At 38.2% G+C, this 26831-nt stretch overlaps 1 protein-coding gene and 1 non-coding gene across 3 annotated transcripts in view; one reads left to right on the top strand and one right to left on the bottom strand.

Moving 5' to 3' along the window:
• Positions 1 to 26831, bottom strand: part of Magi2 (membrane associated guanylate kinase, WW and PDZ domain containing 2) — a 1324802-nt gene that overhangs the window by 1039761 nt on the left and 258210 nt on the right. The gene's annotated exons all lie outside the window — the stretch shown is intronic.
• LOC119804104 lies at positions 10944 to 11045 on the top strand. The gene has a single exon (XR_005283793.1). It is a non-coding gene; the product is annotated as a U6 spliceosomal RNA (small nuclear RNA).

Here is a 26831-nt window from a genome sequence, read left to right as displayed (position 1 = left end):
TAAGGTAAGCATAGAAATAAAAAACTATCTATCATTTTTGGTAGCTCATATACTTTTGAAAATGTCAGCACTTGCAATAAGGTAGGAAACATGAGGAGCATACTTATCAGGCAGGTAAAAAATCTAAAGGAGAAATTAAATGCCTGATTATTTCATGTGGCAAATATAATATTAATTGCATATGAACTTCAGAGTTGATTCGAAGAAAGTAACAATCAAAGGCAATAGTGCATGGGTTTATATTACTAGCTAATATGATTGCCATTCATTAATGATATAATTTTCTATCTTAAAATTAGTATATTAATCAACAAATTTTAATAACTAATTTCTGTCTATAAAGGCATCATTTAAAAATACCAGAAAAGGTGATTTTTACATAATTCACAGAAAATGTATAAAGTAATGAGTGAGTCCCTAATACACACAGAGGTTGGCACTGAAATGTCTCCAATGTTCAAGGAACTGGAAGAGCGTAGTATGCCCTCTTCCCCTCTTAGCAAAGCAGACAGGGCTACTCAGGTGAGTCAGCCCTTGGTCTTTCCTGTTAAAGTGCTTTTCCCAGCTTAACATGGTTGGGATGTGGGGGAAACATTTAAGTGGTAAGCTAGTGAGAGTTAGGGGTCTCCCCTTGAATGGGATAAATTTGACCGCTGACCATGAAGTGATTCAGCCTTCTCTCATGCGTTTTCACCATGATAGGGTGTGCTATCACAGGCCCACACAATTATTAATGTGTCATACATAGAAATCTCCAAAACAAGAACCCAAAGCAAAATTCCCTTTCTTAAGTTATACTGAAGAACACACTTGGATGTGAAAATTTACGATGGTGTGGAATAGACTTGTCACATAAGATCATAAAATATATTATAAAACTAAAATCTCAATGTAATTTTATATAAAAACATCATTTATGGGGGAGAATTTATAATTCTTATTTTCTGAAATTTTTGCATATGTATACAATGGTTTTTGATTGTAACCACCCATCAGCCCTCAAAACACAGTTCTGCTAGGACCTCCCCACCACATGTCCCTCCTATTTTATGTTTTTCTTATTCACTGAGTCCACTTTGTGTTTCTCATATCTTCATGGGGTCATCCACCCTGGTGTAGGCAACCCAACAGTTGGCCACATCTAAAGAAAAGTGACATGCTTATGCATTCTGACATACTGGCTTTGGGTGGGGCTGGCCTGTTTGGATGCTCACCTTCCTGGACCTGGATGGAGGGAAAAGGAACTTGGACTTCCCATAGGGCAGGGAAACCTTACTGCTCTCTGGACAGGAGAGGGAGGGGGAGTAGAGGAGGGAGGGGGTAAATGGGAGGTGGGGAGGAAGTGGAAATTTTTAATAAAAAAAAAGAAAATGAAAAAAAAAGAAAAGTGACTCCACCCTAGAAGCCCCATCAGCTACAAATAGCTCCTCACTTAGAGGTGGGTCCTCGGGTGTTTCTCCACAGACCTTGCTGGAGTTGTCAATTACTTTCATCTAGGACAGATCTTATGTAGACAACGACAGCTACTTTGAGTCCATATGTCTCATGGACAGAGGCTATCATTTCATACCGTTTCTCCCTATTTTACTGTCCTTACATTCTTTCCATCTCTCCTCTTGTCCAGTGTTTCCTGAGCCTTGAGGCAGTTGGAGGAGGTGATGGAAGACCCCCCCAACCCATCCATGACTGAACACTCAGAGTCAATTATTTTCAGCACTTTGGACAGCATTATGTCTCAGCATTAAACACTACCCTCTAAAAGAAGTGTCGTTGACCGAAATTGGGAGCAATTTACAAATCTATTCATATTAACATAAATATGTAGGTATCTGTTTGACAACATGAGCTATTAGAAAAACAGTATCATTAGTTTTTACTCTCAGGGATAGGACTTGAGTTTTCTCAGTTTTACAGTAACAGGTATGAATTCCACTCTATGGAACAGGCCTTAAATCTAATCAAAAGGGCAGGTGTCTACCCCCTCAAAGAGTCTTGCCACTTGCACCAATGGGCACATACTGACTGTCAGGTAGTCTTGTAGAATTTAGGCACCAGTCTTGTAGAAGATCATTCCTATCTTTTCTCCTCTCGCAACCGCACAGCCTCCCTCTGTAGTACAAAACCTGGCCAGCAGGAGCACTTAAGTCTTCCACAACATAAGACTGATTTCTTTTGTTTTGCTGCCAAATTGTGTGGTGTCTTCTGCAGTATAATTTTACCTTTTAGTGATGGGACATCCAAAAGCCATGAAAATAATCTATATTATTTATTTCAGTTACAGGTACACATGGAAGTGTCTCTGTGTATCATTCTGGATTATTATATAGATGTATTTATTTACTGCAAGCTATAATAAAAGTAAAAAAAAAAATGAATACCTCTGTTATATGTGGTTAAGGAATTGAATTTACTGTATTCTACCTTTCTGGTGAACAAGAAGACAATGTAAAGATGTATCAAAATCTAGAGAAAATTACTACAGCAAATTTGTGTACATATGCCAGCCCTGAAAGAATAGTTGAAGTTTTCAAAAGTCAATCACAAAGAAAAAGGATTGGTAACTTTTTAGAAAGTGGTCAAAAGTGAGGGAAGACGGCAAACATGAATAAGCCAGGGCAGCACAATACCCTCAATGAAGAGAGGATGGGAGCCTTCATATATGAACAGGACTTACATACCCATTTTAAAAGCACCAATTCTAAAACAATTGACCAGAATTTCTCTGCCTGCGGGTTGTGAACCCCTGAGATCATTAGAAAACAGATGCTCAGATTACAATTCATAACAGCAGAAAAATTACACTTACGACGTAGCGACAAAAAGATTTTTATGGTTGGGGTCACCACAGCATGAGGAACTGCATTCAAAGGTGTTGGCACTAGGAAGGTTGAGAACCAATGCTACAGACCATTGCAGAACAGAGGCATTCAACTGAATAGAAATTCACTCAAAAGATAAAAATAGCCACAAATTGGTCCTTTTCTTATCAAATTTCTTAAGAAATGTTGAAAGAGATGGAAACTTTATTAGAGTCAATGTAGACTGATACACACCATTTACTTTTCCTGCTCAACAATGTATTCAGGACCTAAAATGCTACTTTTCTTTGACCCAGCAATTCCATTTTATAGAATTTCTCAAAAAAGCGTAGTTTGAAACACACACCGTAGCTCAGCTATTCTTATTATTTCTTATAATGATGCTAATTATATGCTCTGCACACTGTTAAGTAGAGCGACCTGCAGTAAATGCATGTTGTCATTTGAATACATTTTAATGGACTAGAAAAAAAATCAGTCTATAAGCAAAAAAGCTGAATCAAAACTTTCTACTTTTAAGTAGGAAAGATGATTGGAAGAAAGTCAGTAAATAGTGATTTTTCTTTGAGTTGAGACATAGAAGAGATTGTGGTTAATTTAAAATTTCTTTTATATTCATCTCTGTTTGTCCACACTCTTTCTCTAACAGGAACAGTTCCACTTACTTTGAACCCCCCCCCCCCAAACTCCCTGCAGCCCTTCCATACTGTGGTTCACTAAGGAGCTCCCCAAAATGAGGAGACCAGAACGGCTTCAAGTTAACCCATCATTTGTTTTCCTTATCTAAATTGGTTCTCTGAAAAATGAACGCCCGAAGGTGTTGTAAACTGTTCATTTAAGCACAATTAACAGTCTCCTAGCTCCTTTCCCTTTTGTGCTTGAGAGTTCTTTCTGAGAGGAAACCTTGGAGGCAGTGTTTGCTTCTGGTATTTCCATTCATCTTCTCTCTCACCTGCTAGGAACCAGAGTTTTGGGAAGTTAACAAATCTGCTAAGATAATAGCTTCCCATTAAACATGAATTGATAAGTGAATGCTGTGTAAGATAACATAGTTTGCAGCATAAATGCAAATGTTATCCCTTCAGGTTTAGTATAATGTGTGTTGACTACTTCCTACTGCCAATGAATGTAGTGGACACAGTGGGGTTGGACTCAAACATCCACTTAACTAAAAACTGGAGTCTTAGCAGAGACTGTCTGGGTCACCTTACCCAATGTCTCCCTTCGTGCTGGAGTAGCCCACACCCACTAGCAAACTCAGAGGGAAAACTAGAGACCTAGCATTTGCAGCTGATTGGTGAGAACTCTGAAGGGCCATCCTTCGGGGTTGGGTCTGCATAGCAGTAGCCACTCTGCTGCTGCCCTGATATTGTTCTCATCCTTCTTCTCTACAAATATTGATTGATCTTGTAGACCGATTGTAAGGAAATCGCATGCAGGGTGAGCTCCAGAGAACCAAGCCTAATTGGAGTCTATGACTCAGTACTCTGGATACTCTGGATACAGGTGGCTCATGGATACAGCTTGGATTTTTGTAACGTCATAAATGATGTATTGAAAAACGAAGAATTAGAGATACAGTTATAATAGTGGGAAGCACCCAAATCAAATTTGTCTTAAAACGTTATAGACTGTGAATGGGTATCACTGGTTATCACTACTAAAGGCCCTTAGCTTATAATTTTATGACATACCGTGATCCGTATTCAGGAGAATTAGAAAATTATTAATTTTGAGGCATTCTTGTAAAACTCTGCTCTAAAAAAAAAATCCCTTTCTATTGCAGACTCTCAAACTATTTCAACGAAATGGTGGATGCATTGAGAGTTCTGATTCGCCTCTAGTGATCTCATCCAATCAGAGTCTGGCCTCTGCCCTGGCCTTCATGTGGCAAACAAGATCACGTGAGTCTAGCAAACTGAACCTTGACACTGACACTTCTCACAGTGTTTAAAGTCTTGTGGAAACAGCCACTTTTAGTGCTAATGCAGCCTGCCGGGCTTCGAGCTGAAGCTCTTTGCTGCCCTCTGTAGACAACTGAACGTGGCAGTGGCAAAGTCCTTAGAAAGCAAACCATTCACCGCCTCAGTCCTATCCCTGTCCCGAAAAAACTGAAGAATTGACTAAATAAATGGAGGATCTCTAGTCAGTGAGGGCTTAAGAATTTTGTTCTTAAATCTGTGTTTATTGCGCAGGTGCATCCCTATCTGTTGAAACCACCTCAGCAAATTAAAGCTACACGTTTGAAAAACACTGGGATCTTGAAAATACAGCAAGGGCGTGTGTTCACACACACGTGCCTTTCAGAATCAGCAGTTTTTATTTTCTGAGATTTTACCATTGTATGTAGTAGCCATGTGTATCGAGTAAAATACTTCTTGACCTTGTTATGGATAGGGAATTTTGTAACAAAACCTAGAAAATCTAGGAAACAAATCTAAGAAGTTATCAAACGGGATTTCATCAAATTAAAAATCTTCTGCGTAAAATCTTAAAAATCTAGAAACAAATGTAGAAAGGGATAAATATTTACAAACTGGACATTTGGACAGATATGTAAATAAATAACAAAAATAGTAAAAATAGCCACATAGCAAGAAAATGAGTAAGAGATGTTGCTAGACATGTCACAAAAGAAGACAGAAATAGCTGACAAGTATGTTAGGAATGCTTATTACTCTTAATCATCAGAGAAATGCACATCAAACCACCATGAAATAAAATCTTACCCCGATTCAAATGACTGATAGTAAAAATAACAAAAATCATGCCAATGATAACTTGAAGAAGGAGGAACTGCTGTCCACTGTGGGTGGGAATGTACATTAGGAAAGCCACAAGGAAACAGCTGCTCAAAAAAGCCAAAAATGCAACATCCAAATCATAAAAAGATCCTCAACATTGGGGACGTACATGCAGAGAAGAGAAGCAGCGTTTCTAATGATAATTCGATTACTTCATTGTGGCAGTATTCACAATAGCCAAGAAATGCAAACAGCTTAAGTGTTCATCAACTAGTTAATGGAGAAAGGAAAGGTGCTGCCTCTAGGCCGTGGAAGGCTACACATCTATAAACAAATGAAATCTTTCCTTTGCAGCAGCCTGGATGAACCTGGAAGACATCATCTTAAGGTAAATAAGTAAAACACAAGAAGACAAATGCTGTCCGTTTTCACGTGTGTGGAAGCTACGTAAGTTATTCTGCGGATGGATTATAGAAAACTGATTTGAAGCTAGGAAGTTAAATGTGATTGGAAGACAAGTAATATTTTGGTTATAATGAATGAAAATATAGTCAAATAAGGTATCAATTCTATACAGCAGAATAATATACTTAGCTATCTTAACAACAATTCATTTTAAATATCAGATATCCAGAAAACATGGTTCTGTGGGCACCTAATTCCAAAGATATGATAAATGTTTGAAGTTATAGATATGTAAATATATATATATATATATATATATATATATATATATATATATATATATAGCCCTGATTTGGTAACTACATAAAGTATGCTTGTATCATACTCTGTCCTCTAAATATTAATAATTACATATAAAATCAAATAAAAAACGTCAAGAGTCATATAACTTACAGGAGACTGAAAATCTAAGCAAGTTGTTGTATTTTCATTTAATAATCTTCCCTGCCTGTGAACGGATGCTCACGATCGCTTCCATGTTGTTTTCTAGGAAAAGATTAATTCTGCTATTGCAATTCAGTTTCAAATTCTTGGTGAGGGATTTCTATGTACTCTGCAGTGCTCTGGTATCATGTGAAGGCTGTCAGCAAAATAACAATGACAGCCACCAGCTGAGTGCTTGCCTTGTGCAAGACTCCGCAGCACATGCTCCACGCGTGCTAACCACTTAGTCTTGCTAAACTTTGCAAGGTCTTTGAATGTGTCTAGCTCACAATTTTGTTGAGAATAGAATTATCTGAAATTCCACCAACATTTACCCATTTCCACAGATTGCCTTAATGCTCAAGAAAGGTTGTCTACACTTTATAATACTCATTTTCTCTGGGAGGTAATTTTATTCTCATCCACGTTGACGGCATTGTAAGCTTATTATGTGTGTCCACGAGTACCTTCTGGGAGAGTTAAAGTACATATATTTTCTACAACTATGAGAGCACCCTTTTTATTACTTTGTAAAAATTATGTTCTATCATTTTGAACAAACTAAGATCCTGAATGCCCCTTGCATTGGCTTTCACGATTTCTGCACTTCCTTTTACATATGTATGCATTGGAGGGAACTCCCTTGGCTTCATGTTTATGTACTGAATTATTCTTAGATGATACATATAACAATGAATCATTATCAGTTAGTGAAAGCAGTCCATACCTTCTAGTGATAATGATGGGATAAAAAATTGAAGAGATTTGTAGTTATGTTGGTCAATGAAAGCTTGGAAAATGGGTTTTGATGAATGTGAAAATACTAGCTTTGGTATGATTAAAAGAAGACCATTTTGGAATTTTTATAAAATATTACGAGGAGTATCATTCATACCATTGAGGGAGCAAATCCTTCTTTAGCGTCACATCTACATGATCTCATTCTGATCCCTGCTCTCTTCCCCATGTGCCAGGCACCCACTGTCTTCACAAAGATATGGCTTGGGTCAGGAGGATCTTGGGGGAGATTTGCCTGCAGTTGTCGACAGTTCCTCTGCTCTATCTTGGTTTCTTCTATTCTTTCCTGAAAATATTAACTCCAGAAGCAAGAGAAAACTCCTATCGTCATTATGTGACTAAAGGGAGTTTTCTACACAGTGGGAAAGAAATAGTTCCAGGGAGTTATTTTGTAAAGCATTACATAATAAGTAATTTAATATGCATAAATTTTAAAGATTTATTTTTAAAATTTTGTTTGTGAGAAAATGTATATTATGCCTGAGAAAAGTTAAGCACCAAGAAGCATTGGGGTGGGGGTTACCTTTGCCTTAGTTTATGGAAGGTTTCAGTTCACAGCAAGATAGCTAGCTTACTGGTGAGTCTTAGGGCTTACGCATAGGAGTGTACACACAAGCGTTTCACAGTGAGAGACATGCAAGGGCCCTTACGTGGGACCTTTCTGTCTTACTGGAACAATGGAGAGATTTGCTTAGTTAAAAGATATCCCTAGCCCAATACGTATATTAATATTTTCAGATTGATGTTCTTTCCTATTTTTAAATAGATTAAGTAGGAAAGAGTGAAGTCTCATTTCTTATCCTCTTCTCCAGGGAGATAAGCTCATATTACTCCTACATAAACTGCACTTCAATCATTTTTATTTGTTGGAGATTCTTTCAGTGCTCCTTTGAAAGATAATAAATGGAAATGAGAATCTCTATCACCCCATTTAAACAAAAGTCAGGTCACTATGTATTATTGGGTCCTTGATGTCAACCTCCTCACACAGTGTTATCCCAGTATCTTTAGTTATTAGGACAAAAACATCTCCCTGATACACACTGATGGCTTAAATATATTTGATTTTATGAATGAATAGTAGTTTATTTCTTGACCAGTGGGTACTAGAATTAATTTTATCATAAAAAGTTTTTCATTTAATTATTTGGAAAAATATTTGAATGAAATTTAAAATAGCCATTTTAAAGAGCCATGTACCTTCTGAAAATTCCATTCAAAATCCCATCTACAGGATAGAGACAACCTTAATCTGTATTCCAGGGTTTCGATTGCCATGGAAACATTAGTGACTCTCACTGGGAACTGCCCTTCACCCTAGCATGGCTTTCCACCATGGAACAGTCTCTGGTCAAGAAGAACGTTCTGAAGACCCAAATCTGTGTTCTTTACTGAGACAACCCTTGGGTGTGTGTAGGGGGTGGAAGGGTTTGGGAGTACGTGTTGAGTTTTAGATTTTTTTTTGCAAATTCATCTCCACTCTCAGTTCTGCTGTGTGGGAAGCTTCTCTCACGCTGTCACTCTCAGTCCCCACAATGGTTTTCCAAGAACACGTCCCCTAACATTTCTCTGTAGACCAGGTTTGCCTTGAACTCGCAGAGCTCCACCTGCCTCTGCCTCCAACATACTGGGATTAAAGACACATGCCACCATACCTACCCCACCCAACCAACCACCACCACCTACCCACCGCCTTCCCCTAATGTTTTTATAGGACATATTATATCAGCTACTTTACTACAAGAATAGTGTCCTGAAAGTCAGTAAAAGAGTCAGAGACAGCCCTGTCCCCACTCTCAGTAGTCCCACAAGAAGATCAAGCTACACACCTGTCGCATATGCAGAAGGCCTAGGTCAGTCCCATGTAGGCTCCCTGGTTGTCGGTTAAGTATCTGTGAGCTCCTGTGAATTCAGGTTATTGGATTTTGTGAATTTTATTGTGTCCTTGATCCCTCTGACCCCTACAGTCTTTTTTTTATTTCTTAGCCCTTACATGATCTTCTTAAAAAAGTCATAAAAAGTTTCCTAAACTGAAATTAACACTGAGTGTAATTCTAATTCCTCTAGTTTTAAGATACTTTCACTGAATTTGACATTTCAGGTGTTTTTTTTTTTTTAAATTTTTCATCCTTAAACAAAATGAGACTTGATCTGACATGTGATGGAGAAATGAATGAAAATTCATATCTTGTTCCAGATACATAACATGATCTTAATGTTGGAAAATATGTTAAAAAACTTAATCTGTTAAGAAAGAATCCATCAAGAAAGAGAAAAGCTACGACCAAGAGACAGCATTCAATGTCCTGGCAGCTCATGAGCAGGAGAAGATCTTGGAGAATAAAATGTAGAAGTTGCTGAAGTTTAGTTCGTGACCAGCTTTGCTCATCAGTAATCAGAGTATGTCTTACTATTCCTCCCGTTGTGTGAGTAGAAAATCTTAGAAATTGACTCTGGGGAGGAAGGATGAATACAAACCCATTGGTCTGACATTACAGACAGCAGGTTCTGTGGATCTAGCAAAGTCCACTGGTTTCCGTTTCGGAGAATGAGATGCACATTCCCATGGCAACACTAAACCCTGACACAAGATTATTTTCAAAAGTTCTTATTGAAGAAAATTTATAGCATGTTGAATAGACTGGAACAATTGGCAGCTGTGCCCTCATCAGCAGATTAGGATGGTACCCAGGGGTGCCTAGATCCTGGCATACTGCCTGCATCACCTTGCTTTATAATAGAGTTGGGTACTATACTGACTAGGTGCATGTGTCGACTTGACACAAGCCAGAGGTCTCAGAGGGAGGAGCCCCGTAAATGTCTCTGTGAGATCCAGCTGTAGGGCATTTTCTCAATTATTGATCAATGTAGCAGGGCCCAGTCCATGGTGGGTGGTGCTATCCATGGGCTGGTGGTCCTGAGTTCTATAAGAAATTAGGTTGAGCAAGCCAGAGGAAGCAAGCCAGTAGTAGCAGCTCTCTATGGCCTTTGCATCAGCTGCTGACTCCAGGGACCTGCCTGGTTTGTGTATCTGTCCTGACTTCCTTCAGTGATGAGCAACAATGCTGAAGTGTAAGCCTAATCAACCCTTTCCTCCCTAACTTGATTTTTGGTCACAGTGTTTCGTCACAGAAGTAAAAACTCTAACTTAAACAGGTACCAAAACAGAGATATTGTTATCTGATAATAGACTATTATATAGCTAGTATCAAAATTTTTTTCTAAAGGAATCAATTAATTGATGAAAGAATCATTCTCCATTAATCCAATTCATCCAACTTCCCAGAAACAGAATCTTTCTTTGAGAAAAGATGATTATTATATATGGTAAATGTCATACTAGGAAACTATTCAGAGAACTCTATCCCATGGAAACACGTTCAAGGCTCAACACTTCAAAGAAGTGCAAATAAAAATCAGGTTATTTCTCTAAAATCTTGTTAAGTAAGACAGAAAAGCATGTTATTGGAAGCTTCTAAAGGGAGCAAGGGGCAAGGAGCTCTACTAGGTGCTCATTATTGGTGAAGTTAATACAAATTCCCTGTGATATCTTGCTGCTTGCACATCAGCCTGTACCTTAAGACATGGTCCATATGTGAGCTGAAAGTATGGTTTTTTGAAGAAAGGTGCACTATGAATCAAGGCAATTTAATCTCTTTTGGTAGTGGATTTCATGTCTCAAAAATCCCTAGCAGTGCTTGCTTCTGCAGCACATACACTAAAACTGGAACCAAGAAGATTAGCATGAAACCTGTAGAAGGATGGTATGCAAATTTATGAAGTGCTCCAGTTACATATGTTTTGGCTACCAGAAGTCTAGCCTCCAGCTCAGGTGGAGAACCCCTGCTCCACCTCAGGCCACACAGGCCAGAAGACCAGAGAGGAAACAGAAAACACGGAACAAAATATCCATCCAACAAAGACAAACTCCAGAAACTGACTTGTAATCACTCCACACCAAGAAGCACAGACACTATTAGAAGAACACAATCAGCATAAGAACATATCCAACAAAAACATATTTTATACAGGAAAAGGTATTGAAAGCTTCAAGTATCATATTAATATAGTTAGAATTATACCTGATTTCTCAACATAGACTATAAAAGCCAGAAAGTCTTGGACAAATGTGTTGCAGATTCTAAGAGACCACAAAGGCCAGCCAAGACAAATATACCCAGTAAAGCTTTCAGTCAACATGGACAAAACAAGATATTCCATGATACAGTCAAATTTAAAGAATATCTATCCACAAAGCCAGCCCTTTGGAAAGTAATAGAAGGAAAACTCCAACCCAGGGAAGTTAATTACACCGACATAAACACAAGCAATAGATAATCCCATGCCAACAAAACCAAAAGAAGGGACGAGGACACACACACACACACACACACATAATACCATCACCAAGTACAACAAAATGACAGAATTTAACAATCATTGGTCGTTGATATATCTCAGTATCAAAGGACTAAATTTCCTAATAAGACACTAACAGAACAGATGCAAAAAACAGGAGTTATCCTTCGGATTGCAAATAAGATACACACCTAAATATCAAAGATAAGTATTACCTCTGAGTAAAGGTGTGAAAAAGATTTTTCAAGCAAATAGTCCCAAGAAGCAATCTGGTATAGCCATTCTATTATCTGAGGGTCCATATTAAAGGCTATCAACAAAATAGACTTCAAACCAAAAGAGAAGAAAGACATTTCAAAAGAAGGACATTTCATAATCTTCAAAGGAAAAAATTCACCAAGATGACATTTCAATTCAAAACATCTATGCCCCAAATGCAAGGACACCCACATTTGTGAAGAACCATTATTGAAGCTTACATTACATGTTGACCCTCACACATTGATAATGGGAGACTGAATACCCTGCTCTCACCAATGGATAGTTCATTCAGATCAAAACTAAACAGAGAAATATTGGCACTTAAAGATGTTGTAAGCCAATAGGATCTAGCAGATATTTACAGAATATTTATCCCAAACACAAAAGAATATACCTTTTCCTCGGGTAAACTCAAGGAACTTTCTTTAAAAATTGACTACATACTTATCACAAAACAAATATCAACAGATATAAGAAAATTGACATGACATCCTTCATTCTATCAGACTATCATGGATTAAAGTTAATTTCAAGAACAGAAACAACAACAAATCATGGAACTGAAAAACTCTCTACTGAATGAAAACTGAGGCAAGACTTCCTCGAATTCAATAAAAATGAATGCACAATAAACCCAAACTTATGGGACACAATGAAAGTGGTGCTAAGAAGGAAATTCATATCACTAAGTGTCTGCATAAAGAATTTGGAGAAATCTCACACTACCAACTTAAAAACACATCTCAAAGCTATAGAACAAAAAGAAGCAATCTCTCCCAAGAGGAGTAGACAACAGAAAATAATCATGTTGAGGGCTGAAATCAATAAAAATATTTAAGAAATCAATAAAATAGAAACAAAGAGAATACAAAGTATCAAGGAAACAAAGATTTCATTCTTTCAACAAGGTAGACAAACCCTTATCCAAACTAAACAAAATGACAAGAGAGCATCCAAATTAACAAAATCAGAAACAAAAAGTGGAGCACAACAAGAGATAGCAAGAAAACCCAAACAATCATTAGGTAATCCTTTAAAAACCTGCACTCTACACAACTGGAAAATCTAAAAGAAGTGATAATTTTCTCAATAGATTACACTTTACCAAAGTTAATCCAAGATCAAATTAACAACTTAAATAGATCTAATAATTGATAAGGAAATAGAAGCATTTGTTTCAAGTCTCCCAATCAAAAAACCCAGGCCCAGATGGTTTAGTGGCAGAATTCTACGAGAAGTTCAAATAAGAGTTAATGCTAATACTCACTCAAAGAATTTTATAAAATAGAAACACAGGAACATTGCCAAATTTATTTTATGAGGCCACCATCATCCTGCTATCCAACATACATATATTCAACAAAGAAAGAGAATTACAGACCAATTTCCTTCATAACATAGATGCAAAACTACTCAACAAAATACTTTCAAAACCGAATCCAAGAACATATCAAAATGATTAATCCACCATGACAAAATAGGGCTCATGCCAGAGAAGAAGGGATGGTTCAACATATGAAAATCTGTCAATGTATTCACTGTATAAACAACTAAAAGAAAAAAATGACACAGGATTGTTGTAAGAAGGGCCACTTGTTTGTTTCCTGCTGCCCTGCATCAGACTTAAAATACCACAACAGAAACTGTATTATTTAAATCAGTGCTTGTCCCATCATCTCTAGCTTCTTATTGGATAACTCTTATGTCTTTTAATCCATCTCCATTAATCTGTGCATCACCCACAAAGCCTGTGACCTTCCAGTTTCAGCATGTCTGTCTCCAGCAGTGGCTCCATGGCCGGCTCCCCGACTCTGCCTTCTTTTCCCATCATTCAGTTGTTAGTTTTCCCTGCCTAGTTCTGTTCTAACCCTATCCAGGCCAAGCCAGTTTTCTTATTCATTAGTGGTAATCACAACATATAGAGTGGAATCCTACATCACGTGATTCATTTCATTACAAGCTCTAAAGTCTTGACAATATCTGAAACCTCTTCACGATAAAATTATCAGTGATAATATGGTTACAAAGGGCAAAACTAAACATAATAAAAGTGGTTTATAGGCAAAGCCCATAGCCAGCATCAAATTAAATGGAAAGTAACCGATGGAGGAACTCTCATTGGTTAATAAAGAAACTGCCTTGGCTTCTTGATAGGGCAGGATTTAGATAGGTGGAGTAGACAGACAGAATGCTGGGAAGAAGGAAGTTAGTCAGATGCCTCAAGCAGTCGTCATGACTCTCCTCTCCGAGATGGATGTAGGCTAGAATCTTCCTGGTAAGCCACCCCTCGTGGTGCTACACAGATTACTAAATATGGGTTAATCAAAATGTGAGAGTTAGACAATTAGAGGCTGAAACTAATGGGCCAGGCAGTGTTTAAATGAATACAGTTTGTGTGTTGTTATTTCGGGACATAAGCTAGCCAGGTGGCTGGGAACCGGGCCGGATGAAAAGCAGGCCTGCCTGCAACTCATCACTACAAGTAACTCTAAGCAATTCTACTAAAACCAGAAACAACATTCTCTCCATACACATTCAATACAATACTTGGAGTTCTAGCTAGAGCAATCAGACAATCAAAGAAGAAAAGGGGATACAAATTGGGAAAGAAAAGGTCAAAATATCATTATTTGCAGATGATATCACAGTATAAATAGATTATCTCAAAAATTCTACTAGGGAATCCCAATAGCTTATAAACAACTACAGGGAAGTGGTTGGGTACAAGATTAACTCAATAACAGAAAACAACAGCAACAACAACAAAAAAAAAACCACCCAACCCAGTAGTTCCCCTATATACAAATGAAAATGAAGTGAGAAGGAAACTGGGGAAACCCACCTTTCACAATAGCCACCAACAATATAAAACGTCTTGTGATACTTTCAATCAAAGAAGCTAAAGGCTTGTATAAAAACTTTTCAGTCTTTGAAGAAAGAAATTGAACAATATATAAGAAGATGGAATGATCTCCCATGCTCTTAGATTGGTGGGATAAACATATTAAAAAGGGCCATACTATCAAAAGCATTCTACATATTCAATGCAATCTTCATAACAATTCCAACACAATTATTTGCAGACCTTAAAAGGACCATTGATGTAGGATTCCCTGCTGTATGCTGTAAATATGTTCTTATTAGCATTGGTTTATAAAGCAAACTTCTTTGGGCCTATGGGAGAGCAGAATTGGGCAAGGTGAAAATTCCAAGCAGAGATAGAGGAGAAAGAAGGCACAGTCAGAGAGACGCTATGTATCTGATGAAGGAGACAGATGCATGAAAAACTTGCCTGTAAATCATGAAACTTTGGTAAAATACAAAATAATAAGAATGGATAATTTGATATGTAAGAGTTAGTTAATAAGAAGCCTGGGCTAATAGAGCAAGCAGCTTTAATTAATATAGTTTTGTGTGATTATTTTGGGGATCTGGACAGCTGGTGAATGAAAGAGCAGTCTCTGCCTACAGACCATACTCAATTTCAATGTGAAAAGCAAACAAAAACCCAGGATAGCTAAAACATCCTAAACAATTAAAGAATTTCTGAAGTGTCACCAACCCTGATTTCAAGCTGTGCTATGGAGCAGCAGAAAATAAAAAACCAAATGAATTCGCATAATTAATACAGGTTGACCAATGAAATGATTAGAAAACAGACACAAAAATCCACACACTTATAAACACTGATTTTTTATATATAAAGAAGCCAGAAATACACACTGGAAAAAAGAATCTTCAACAAATGATGCTGATCTAACTGAATGTCTGCACGTAGAAGGATTCAAACAGATCTATATATCACTCGCACAAACTCAAAGTCCAAGTGGATCAAGGACTTCAACATAAAACCAGACACACTGAACCTGATAGAAGAGAAAGTGCCTTTAATGTGTTGACACAGGAGATGACTTCCTGAAAAGAACACCAATAGAGCAGTCACGAAGATCCACAATTAATAACTGGGAGTTCATGTAATTGAAAATCTTCTGTAAGGAAAAGGGCAGCAGCATTGGGACAAAGTGGCAGCATACGAAATGGAAAAAGATTTTTACCAACTTTATATGCGACAGAGGGGTGATGTCCGTAATGTATAAAGAACTCAAGAAACTAGACGACAGCAACAAACCAAATAATCAAATAAAAACACGGGGTAAAGATCTAAACAGAGAATCTCAATAGAGGAATCTCAAATGACTGTGAAACACCGAACAAATGTTTCGCTTCCTTAGTCATCAAGGAAATGCAAATCAAAAGTACTCTGAGATTCCATCTTACACCTGTCAGAATGGCTAAGAGCAAAAACAGAAATGACAGCTCAAGCTGGGGAGAACGTGGAAGAAGGGAAACACTCCTCCATTACCGGTGGAGTGCAAACTTGTGCGACACATATGGAAAATCAATGTGGCAGTTCCTCATAAAATTGGGAATCAATCTTTCTCAAGATCCAGCTATATGACCCTTGAAACATATACCCAAAGGATGATCCATCCTACCGCAAGGACACTTGCTCAAATATGTTCCTATGTACTCACTTATAAGTGGATATTATCTTTAATTAAAGGATAATCACACTACAATCCCACAGCCCAGAAAGGCTAAGTAATAAGGAGGTTTCTAGGGGCATGCATTGATCTCCCTGTGAAAGGGAAATAGAATAGATTTTGTGGGTAGACTAGGGGTGGTGGGGATGGAAACAGGAGGGATCATGTAGGGGAGGGAGGGACAAAGGCAGAGAACAGGGAGAGACTACTGGAATTTGGGTGTATTTGTAGGGCGATGTGGAGACCTAGTGCAGTGGAAATTCCCTGGACATAGGAGGGTGACCTTAGCAAGGACTCCTAGTAATGAATGTGGAACCTGAACTGACTGTCTTCTGTAACCAGGCAAGGCTGCCTGGGGTGATAACGGGACACAAACCCAGAGAGGAAACCTTAGACCTACAACCTATTCTGCCTGCAAGTTGGGCTGAGGATATGTGGCTCAGAGCTTATGGGAGTGGCCAATCAATAACGGCTCTAGTTTAAACACGCCCACACAAGGCGAGGGGGCCCATGCTGACACTGCCTGGATAGCCAGGAGCTGGTGGCAAGAAAAAAAAAATCGATGAAATAATTACTAACACTATTATTATGCACATAGACTGGAGCCTAGCCCAAATGCCATCAGGGGGAAACCTGAATAAGACGGGAGGAAGGATTGTAGGTGCCAGAGGGGTTGAGGACATTGTTTGGTTTGGAATGCCTGCTCACCCCGATACAAACTACAAAACCACATCTGGCCTTCTTCCCCCAGTCTCCCCTTTCCTGAGAAAACGCTGAACAAAGAATGATACCGATAGCCCATTTCCTCCTTTCTGGCAGCCAATATGGTTCTGCCTTTCTGACATGACCCCCCTCACCCAAATGAGCACCCAGGGGCTTAGCTTGTGATGATATATGGGAACAATGCCAGCTCCTGGTTAGTTTGCCATCATCTCTCATATAAGGTCTATAAACCCTCCCTGCCTTAGCGCAGACACACTCCTTCTCCTGGCCCTGTTCTTTGAGACCATGAGCCCACCTGGGAGCAACAACCCCAATAAACTTGATTTATCTGCTTTTAATCTGGTCTGATCTGGCCTTTTGTATAGGCAGAAACATTTCAGAAACCAGGAGAACGTGGCCCACAGAATTAACTATGGCAGGGCGCATTGGGGGCTCACAGAGATTGAAGCACAAGAATAGGCCTGCCTGCAGGGTTCTACCCTAGGCCCTCTGCATTTTTGTTGTATTTGTTTACTTTGGGTTTTTGTGGGACTCCTAACACAGAGAGCTGAGGCGTCTTTGACTCTTTTGCCTGCTCTTGGGACCCTGTTTCTTCCTACTGAGTTGCCTCACCCTGCTCAGATATGAGGTTTTGTGTTTAGTCTTAGTATAACTTTGTATGCCGCATACAATTGATATCCCTGGAAGGTCCACTCTTTTCTGAGAGAAACAGGGAAGCAGTGGATCTGGGGATCTGGTTAAAGGCAAGGTGGGGGCGGTGACTGGTTGGAATGGAGTGGGGAGACTGTAGCTGGAATGTATTTATTGACAGAATAAGTGAAAAGGAAAAATCTTTGCAAATAAAAATGTATATAAACACACATTTACTGCAGACAGACAGATGTAATGTAAACTTAGCTTATTCTAATTTTTTCCATTTCCTTCCAAAATACCCGAGACCTTTATTTTACTATGACCACATGGGAAACTTACTGTACAATTGCATTTGTGACCTAGAGTCTCTAAAGTGTCACCTGAAATGTAATTTTGTCAGTAATCTTGTTTTAAATCACATTGAACATTTAAATATTTAAAATATGGCTTTTTAAAGAACACTATCCACCTTACTTTAAAAGATTAAGACTATGCTTACTTTAGAAGCTAAAATTTCTCCCAAGACAAATCCTAATATTAGGAAACAATTATAATTAGGATAGAAAATAAGTATTCAGAAGAAAACAAGACACCTACTTGTGGGGAACTGGTGGAAAAAATGAGGATAAGACAAGGGCAATGTTTGGACGGAGATTCCTCTTTCTATTTTTACATAATGAATAAATGACTGTAAAATTTATAGAATTTTGTATATTTGTAGCAGTATTATTTAACTATGATAACATAATTAAATTTGACCCATTTTTATCTCAATGGAAGGAAGAATTACATTTTCTTGTAATAACAAGGGATGCTGAATTCTTTGTCTCTGGTGGAACAATTATGGGTATTAAGAGGATATAACAGTTTGCAATGGGAAAAAATCAAAATAATTATAAAACCTGTATAGAGCCTACTGCTTACCGTACACTACCCTCTATTATATATAGCAATGAATCTCTTAGGAACTGTGCTATATGTAAACTAGAAGATTAGTTTCTATTATTGCCATATTTTCATTCCAACATTTTACTGGTTGTAGATACAGAGTCCAAATCCTGATTATTCTTGTAGCAAAGTAGCTGATAGTAGATCTAAATTGATTTCATGGGAGATAAGACAGATATCTCAATGTCATTAACAACTTCAAATGTGTGATATATTTCACAATCGATTTTATGATGACAAAAGTCAAGCTGTGATGCACATGACACACACACATTAACACGCACACACACACATTTGCAAACATGTATTGTCTTATTGAATCTTCTGTGGGCAAAATAAGGAAAGAAGGCAATAACATGGCTGGTACCAAATGACTGAAGTCTCAGAAATGGATAAAAAACAAATTTAGCATACTCTGAGGTCAAAGACAGAAAAGCCACCGAGAGCATCTGGTGTAAATTGTAGACCCCAAGATCCAAAGACTCTGGAGCCGAGAGGGAAAAGTCTCCACTTCTTGCTTTGCCATCCCACTGGGGACTTCAGCCAAGTCACTGGCATCCTCCAACATCTACGATAATCTCTGGAAACACACACCTGGAGCCAGTGGTTTATCAATTCTTCCAGAATCTTTCAGGCCAGTCAAACTAAACAATCAGTTTCCATTGTCCATTTAAATTTTTTTTTGTTTTGTTGAGATTGGATGCTAAGAAACTAAAGTATAGTTTTTATTTTCGAGCACATGTTTTGTGGCTTTCATTTTTCAGTTTTATTTTATATTTTTTTGGTTCAATAAGTGAATTATATATGAAGTCTGTTTTGACGGGGTACCTGCTTACTTATACCATTTCAAAGTCCTGTCATTTCCCCTTATGCTAACTCTTCTTGATGCTGCGTTTTCTCTTTTTAGGGAATGCCCTGGAATTTAGTCAGTAACAAGATATTCATATGCTTAGACATACTATTGTAAATTCTCCCCCATGCTCTCATGGCAAAGCACTTACATTATTATATGATCTAAAGATATTTTGTATCCAGGACTTACGTTATTCATTGAGAGTTGGTAAAGTCCACTAATGCCATTTTAAGAAGGTCTAAATTTATTGATTGACAGTCTCTTTTCTATCATACGCTACATTCCCACATGTGTGGAGTGACTACTAAAATCAAGTTTTCTGTTGCTTTCTCTACTTATTTAGGCATAATCATATTGTTTCATTCTGAGTTTTGTGGAATTATGATGTATTTAAATTCTAAGTAGAGACATCTTTTATTTTTTAATGGTTCCTTTCATGCTGTGAAGTAACCCTTCTGTATGTTGTGAATAGATGTTGCTTTCATTGGTTGATGATCAAAGCTGCTTTGGTCTATAGCAGGGGAAAAATATAGCTAGGCAGGAAAAACCAAACTGAATACAGGAGGGAAAAGGGGTCGAGTAGAAAGAAATGCAAACCAGTCACTCAAGAAGCAGATCAGTAAAAGCCACGGCCACATGCTAATACATAGGTTAACAGAAATAGCTTAGTTTAAATGTAAACCCTAGTTTAGTAATAAGCCTGAGCTATAGGCCAAAGAGTTTGTAATTAAAGTCTGAGTGATGATTTAGAAGCAGCAACAATATGGACTAGGACAGAGAAACCTCTGTTTACACCTCCACATTTTCCTGTCAAATATGGTTAATGTACAACAATTTTTATTTTTAATTTTAATTTTCAATACAAACTTCAATTTATTTCATGATATTTGCATATCAATCTTCTTTTATTTTGTTCTGAGTTGTGCTAGAGCCATGATATAATTTAAAGAGTTTCCATATTTCTAATGATGTACTTTTTCCATGCACAAAAGAATGTATATCTCTAAAATCATTTTAGTACAGAAAAATAAAATTAAGTAAAGTTATTTCTTCTACAGTAGAACATCATATTTGTTGTACTTTTGTTATAGGATTTTTAATAGAAAATGTATAGCCTTTAAGTTTCATTATAATAGTTTTTATGAAAATAAGTTAATTAAAAGTTTTACCATTGTTTCCCGAAAGTTCTGCCTTGCTGCTACTTTGCATTTTCCATTTCTCTATTGGTTAACATTCCCAGACACATAACAAGTGTATTGGTCTCACATCCCTAACTTCCTTTTGGCCTTACTAAAGGTGTTTGCATAATTGTAGTAGACAGAAACTTTAAAAACATTTCAAAATGTATTCTTTCAATGTAGTCTTATTAAGAGGTTTTATATGACTATTGAGTTTACTAAATATATCTCATGAAAAATATAAGCATGTTTTGCGTATTTTTCATCTCTAATCTGTGATAGAATGTGAGTTTCTGTATCACATCTTGACTTGAAGTGGTCCTAGACAAGTGTACCATTTCCCTATCTTACTTTTTGCCATAGTGCTTGCTACCATTTGACATATTGTAAATGTTAGCTAGGTCATTTAATCATTGACTTTCTATGACAGTTAGAGTAGAAGTCTCATAAAGTTAAGGTAGATGTATCTTGTTTTATATTGCATTACGGTAAACCGAGGCCACAACCATGGCTCAGGATCCATGAACCCTGGAGGAGAACCTTCTAGTTGTGTTACTTCCCCAAACAGGTATAATTTCTAACTATATTTTAAATAGTTACCTTTAGACCCAAAGATAAGAGTAGATTTTGGAGCAGGCAGAGGGCTATTATTGAAAGCCTCAACTAGTCCAAATGCAGAGAACTGGGAGCTCATGCATAAAAGGTGGAGAGTGGAAGAAACAGCGAGCCAGGATATCTGCTGCAGCTTAGATGGAACAAGATGAAGGCATCTTGAGTCAGGTAAGCCATGCCCGGAAGGACAAACAAGGTATGTACTCACTCATAAGTGGATATTAGAAATAAAGCAAAGGATAACCAGGCTACAATCCACACCCCAGAGAAACTAGGTAACAAGAAGCATTCTAAGATGTACACACATGGAGGGTTCCAGAAAGGGGAAATAGTTAAGGTCTCCTGGGTAAACTGGGAGTGGGGTAGAAGAAGGGGGATAGGGGATGGGAATATAAGAGATCAAGAAGGCCAAGTTGCAGAATGAAGGGAGGGGGAGAGCAATGAAAGAGGTATCGTGATAAAGGGAGCCATTGTGGAGTTTGGGAGAAACTTGAAATGAATTAATGAATGAAATTTATGCCATGGCAGTGCTGAAGCATGCATGGGCAGCCCGTATATGGTGGTTCTGTTAAACTTATCCATATTGGGTTTCATGGTCTAAGCTGATGAGGATGACTGACCAGATCTCTTCCTCAAGAGGGCAGCAGATCTCATTACAGATGGTTTTGAGAATGTGGTTGCTGGGAATTGAACTCAGGACCTTTGGAAGTGCAGGCAGTTCTCTTAACTGCTGAACCATCTCTCTTGGTGCTAGGGAAATTCCAGGATCAACTTAGTAGGACTTCCACTAAGACTCCTAACAATAGTGGAGAGGGTGCCAGAATGAGCATTCCCCTATAAACAGATTAGTGACTACCCTAATTGTCATCAGAGAACCTTCATCCAGGAAATGATGGGAGAAGATGCAGTGACCTATAGCCAAGAATTTGGCTGAGCCCCTTAATTTCAGTTGAAGAAAAGGAGGAGGAATCACATGAGCCAAGGGGGGGAGGTCAGTCAAGATCATGATGGAGAAAACAACAGAGACAGCTTACCAGAACTAGTGGGAGCACAGACTCTGGACTGACAGCTGGGTAACCTGCCTGGGACCTAACTAGGCACTCTGAATATGGGTGACAGTTATGTGACTTGATCTGTTGAGGGGAGTCTGGCAATGGGACCAGGACTTATCCTGGGTATAAGAACTGACTCTTTGGAGTCCATTCCCTATGGTGGGATACCTTGCTTAGCCTTGATACAGGGGCACGGGCTCGGTTCTGCCTCTACTTGGCATGCCAGATTTTCTTGATTTCCCAAAGGAGACCTTACCTCATCTGAGGAGTAGATGGGGATGGGAAGAGTGGGAAAGGTAGGGGGAAGGAGAAGGGGAAGAGGGGAAATAGGGTTGCTATGTAAAATAAAAGAAGAACCAGAGACCTAGTTGCAAGTTAATGTTCTTTATGTTTGACAGGAAAGCATCATACACACACACACACACACACACACACACACACATACTTTGCAAGCATGTTAGATAAAGCATTATTTATAAATAATATATAATGTTACACATGTAAATAATTATACACAAAGACGCACACATATATAAAAAGGATGTCGAATCTTTATGACTCTGTGACTGACTAGATAGATACTTAAGATGCCTTCCAGTACTGGTACTACAATATATTCTGACAGAGAAAAGTGGGAAGAAAAAAAGATCTTAAACATTAAACCATCCTTGCATATATATACATATCTATCTATCTATCTATCTATCTATCTATCTATCTATCTATCTATCTATCTATCTATCTATCATCTATCTATCTATCTTTCATCTATCTATCTATCTATCTATCTATCTATCTATCTATCTATCTATCTATCTATCTATCTCTATCTGTAAGTGTGTACACACACACATACATACAGCAATTCCATTTGACCATTACAGTTAATATACTCTTTGCCTGATGCATTTATGTTTATTAATTAAAAGCTTGACATCTATCATGTCTACCTGTCTGTCACCCACAGCAGCTGGACTGCAGTATGGTCTTCTGGAGAACCCCTCTGTGGTAAACCTTAGTGATACAAAGCAGAGATAGGAGCTTGTATATGCTTTGAGGTCTCAGGGTTCCAGAATGTCAGACTATGTTGCTAAGGAACAGGCTCCCTGGTCTGCTTTTACTCAGGACCTGGCTGAAGAATGCAAACGTTTTTCATTGTTTCAGAAATGCTTTTCAGCTGACTTTTAAAAAATCCAGCTTGAACATTGTTTGGTTAACTTCAGTAAAATCTAAGATTGTTAAAATAATTTGCTTCCAAAAGGTCTTCATTCCGTTCAAAATGCAGCTAAAACTTACCTTCTGTTATTACCCTTGTAGCAAGGTTTCAATTTAGCCTTTCTCGGCTTGGGCTTCTCCACTTCTAACCCTTGATACTTCAGTGAGAACATTTAATTGGCATTAGTGACATCACCCGAAAGCTTAGTAAAGCAGTAAGATTTTAGGCCCCATTCTACATCTGCTAAATCAGGAATCTCCATTTTATACAAGAGCTCCATGTGATGATATACATATTACCATCAGAAGTAAGAGTCTTGATGACAGTACTCACCATTCATCCACCTGCCAACTCTATCCCATACTAAGTATCTGCATACTTATGCCATTATGAACTTTATTTTTACATTATATTTTTAATTGGTTATATATTATTAAGACATTACTGATTTAAAATTATTTTAACTTTTTGAGTTCATTGATCTCATGGAATTTACTTGAATGCAATTATTTTTCCTGTATAATAATATAGTTTATACACAAAGAAATTATTCTGTCTTCTCTTCTAAATTGTTTTCTGTATGCATGCATGTGTGTTGACTCTACTGTCCCTTTGGGATACTTATTAGAGCAAACTTCTTAAGTCTAACTAGATATTTAGAAGATCTTGAAAAAAATGATTCCTTTCTGAACGTCGAATGTTCACAACAAAGATAAACTCAATAAACATCAATTGACTAAGAGAATTCTCTCTGTTGGTGTGGATATTCATGTACACTGTGTGAAAGTGTGTCACTGTGGAAATGTGGTCAATAGCTAGTCAGGAAGACGATTGGCAGGACTTCTAGAAACAGAAAAGTCTTGGGAGAGAAGAAAGGCAGAGTTGCCAACTTGATGCAGAGGAAGCAGGGCATGCAGGTGGAGAAGTGAAAGCCACAAGTCACATGGTAACACATAGATTTATAGAAATGGGTTAAGTTGTAAGAGCTAGGGTGAAAAGCCCAAGCTATAGGAGAGCTTTCCTAATTAGCACCAAGTTTCTATGTCATTATTTGGGAGCTGATGGTACAGAGAAAACCTACTATTCTCTCTCTCTCTCTCTCTCTCTCTCTCTCTCTCTCTCTCTCTCTCTCTCTCTCTCTCTGAGATGACAGAGATGATAGAGACAGTGAGAGATTCACCTTTGCAGAATTTCCAACCCTTATTGAAGCAATCACTGTTTCAGCAGAGTTAATACCAATGCACTGTGATAATAAGTGATTCTGTCCTGAATTTCATAAAACATCCCTGAATTCCTTGAGCCAAAACTTTCCTGGTAGTGGTGAATAAATTTTTGCTATGGGACAGAACACAGTAAGTCTGACCAGTGTTTGAAGGTAGACAGCACAGTGTAACACAGTCAAACCTTTAGACAATCTTAAAGAGCCAGTCATTTGGAGTATTAATTACAGTAGCTGTGTGGCTCCAGGAGGGGACACAGCCATTGCTCCTGATGAAACAGCGTTCCCTTCTCTGTGGCTGCATCCCATGCTGCCAAGGCTACCCTTGGCATCCCGGTTGCTCAGATCCACCGGCAGGAGCTGCTGTATCTACTCACCATCATTGTGTTCCAGCCACAAGCACTGTTCCTACAATGTTCCATCGAACTTTCATCACAGTCTGCCAATTAGTCTTATTATCTATTCAGTGAGAAATGAAAATGAATTTGCTGCGCACTCCCTGCCCAGCAAGTGTGGGATAATGTGTACCAGTTTTCCCAAACCTATGCCATGCATTGTATTACCAAAGTCTATCAATCTATGGCCTCCATAAATCTCATTTATTTCGAAGTTGGAAAAGAGATACAGTCTTAGTTTTTTAGCTGTTATGTCATGTCCTGTCTTTCTTTTAGAAAGTTATAAAAAATGTGTTACACTTGGTCTCCTGCTGCTGATAGTATCTCCATCTGCTTCTCAATAAATCAGGTGTGTAGTGTTCCATGCTTATGGTCAAACATGCCGCCAGATTCCATAATATGTACCGGAGCAGAATGAAATAAATATTGAACTACATAGCAACTTTGTCTCATATTTTATTAAGGCTCACAATTCAAAGTCTCCGGGACATAAACAAGTCTCAACAGGGAGAGCATCAGATTAGACATCTCTAAGGCCTGGTACTAAAATGTACCCACAGAGCACTGGTGCTTTCTGTGAACACCGAGGCTCAGCCTTTTTTACCCAGTGGCTTCAATTAACAACAACATTCAGAAATGGCCTGGAACTATGAATTGTAACTTTTTATTAAAGCTCCACTTTATTAATTTTAATCCTTGGTTAATTGCATTAAATTTTCCATTCATTTATTTTTTTCCCTGAGATTATTATGTCTGTGCAGTTGTCAGATAATTGGAGAATGTTTGCAACACTGAGCTAAGAGTACCTGTCACCATTCTCTTACAGAGCAGGAGGGACATTGGCACCACCTCTAAGCAGGGGTGTCATTGTAAAACACCACCCGAGAGAACATGGCAGAATGCGAGAAGGCTCCTATGAATGTCCATAGATACTCAGACTCAGAAAGGTCTTTAAATGTTCTGACAAAAATGTCTTGAAATTATTATTTTATTTGAATTTGTGGTTTACAATTTTGAGTAGGGTGGGGCAGTGCAACATGGGATAAGATGAGAAGAAACCTACCACAAGGGTGTGTGCCAGCCTCTTGTGCTGCCCCATTGATGTATAGGGAATCCTCGTGAGTACAAAATTTTGGTGATTCCAAAGATCGTGGTAGTTCAGCAGGATTAAAAGTGCGCATAGGTAACTTGCTATCACTATACCAAAGTGAGGAAAGACGTGCCAGGACCAGACACCTCTCACTTTCTATCCGAACCAAGTGTGCTTTACAAGAGGAAAGAATATAGTGGCATCCAAGGGAAACGGATGGCCAGGGAACATTCTCATTGGCTTTCTCAGTCAAGCAACCTCTCTTAACTAACTAGCCTGTCACTGAAGCTGAAAACGACATTGTAAAATAAAAGGGGGAAAAGAGAGTCCGTAGCTGCTTTTCCTACCAGGTTCTGTCTGCATCAGCAAGGCAGAGGAAGACTGTGGGAAAGCACGTCAGGAAGATGAAGATCTGAAAGATGAGTAGCTGAGCCTGTGTGCTGCTCTACTGTTCTGAAGGGATGAGATGTACGTGTGCACACAAACTTTGTAGCTTCAT

This window comes from Arvicola amphibius, chromosome 18 (genome assembly GCF_903992535.2).
Source record: "Arvicola amphibius chromosome 18, mArvAmp1.2, whole genome shotgun sequence".
Lineage (NCBI taxonomy): Eukaryota > Metazoa > Chordata > Mammalia > Rodentia > Cricetidae > Arvicola > Arvicola amphibius.
This window is presented reverse-complemented; position numbering and strand designations above follow the sequence as displayed.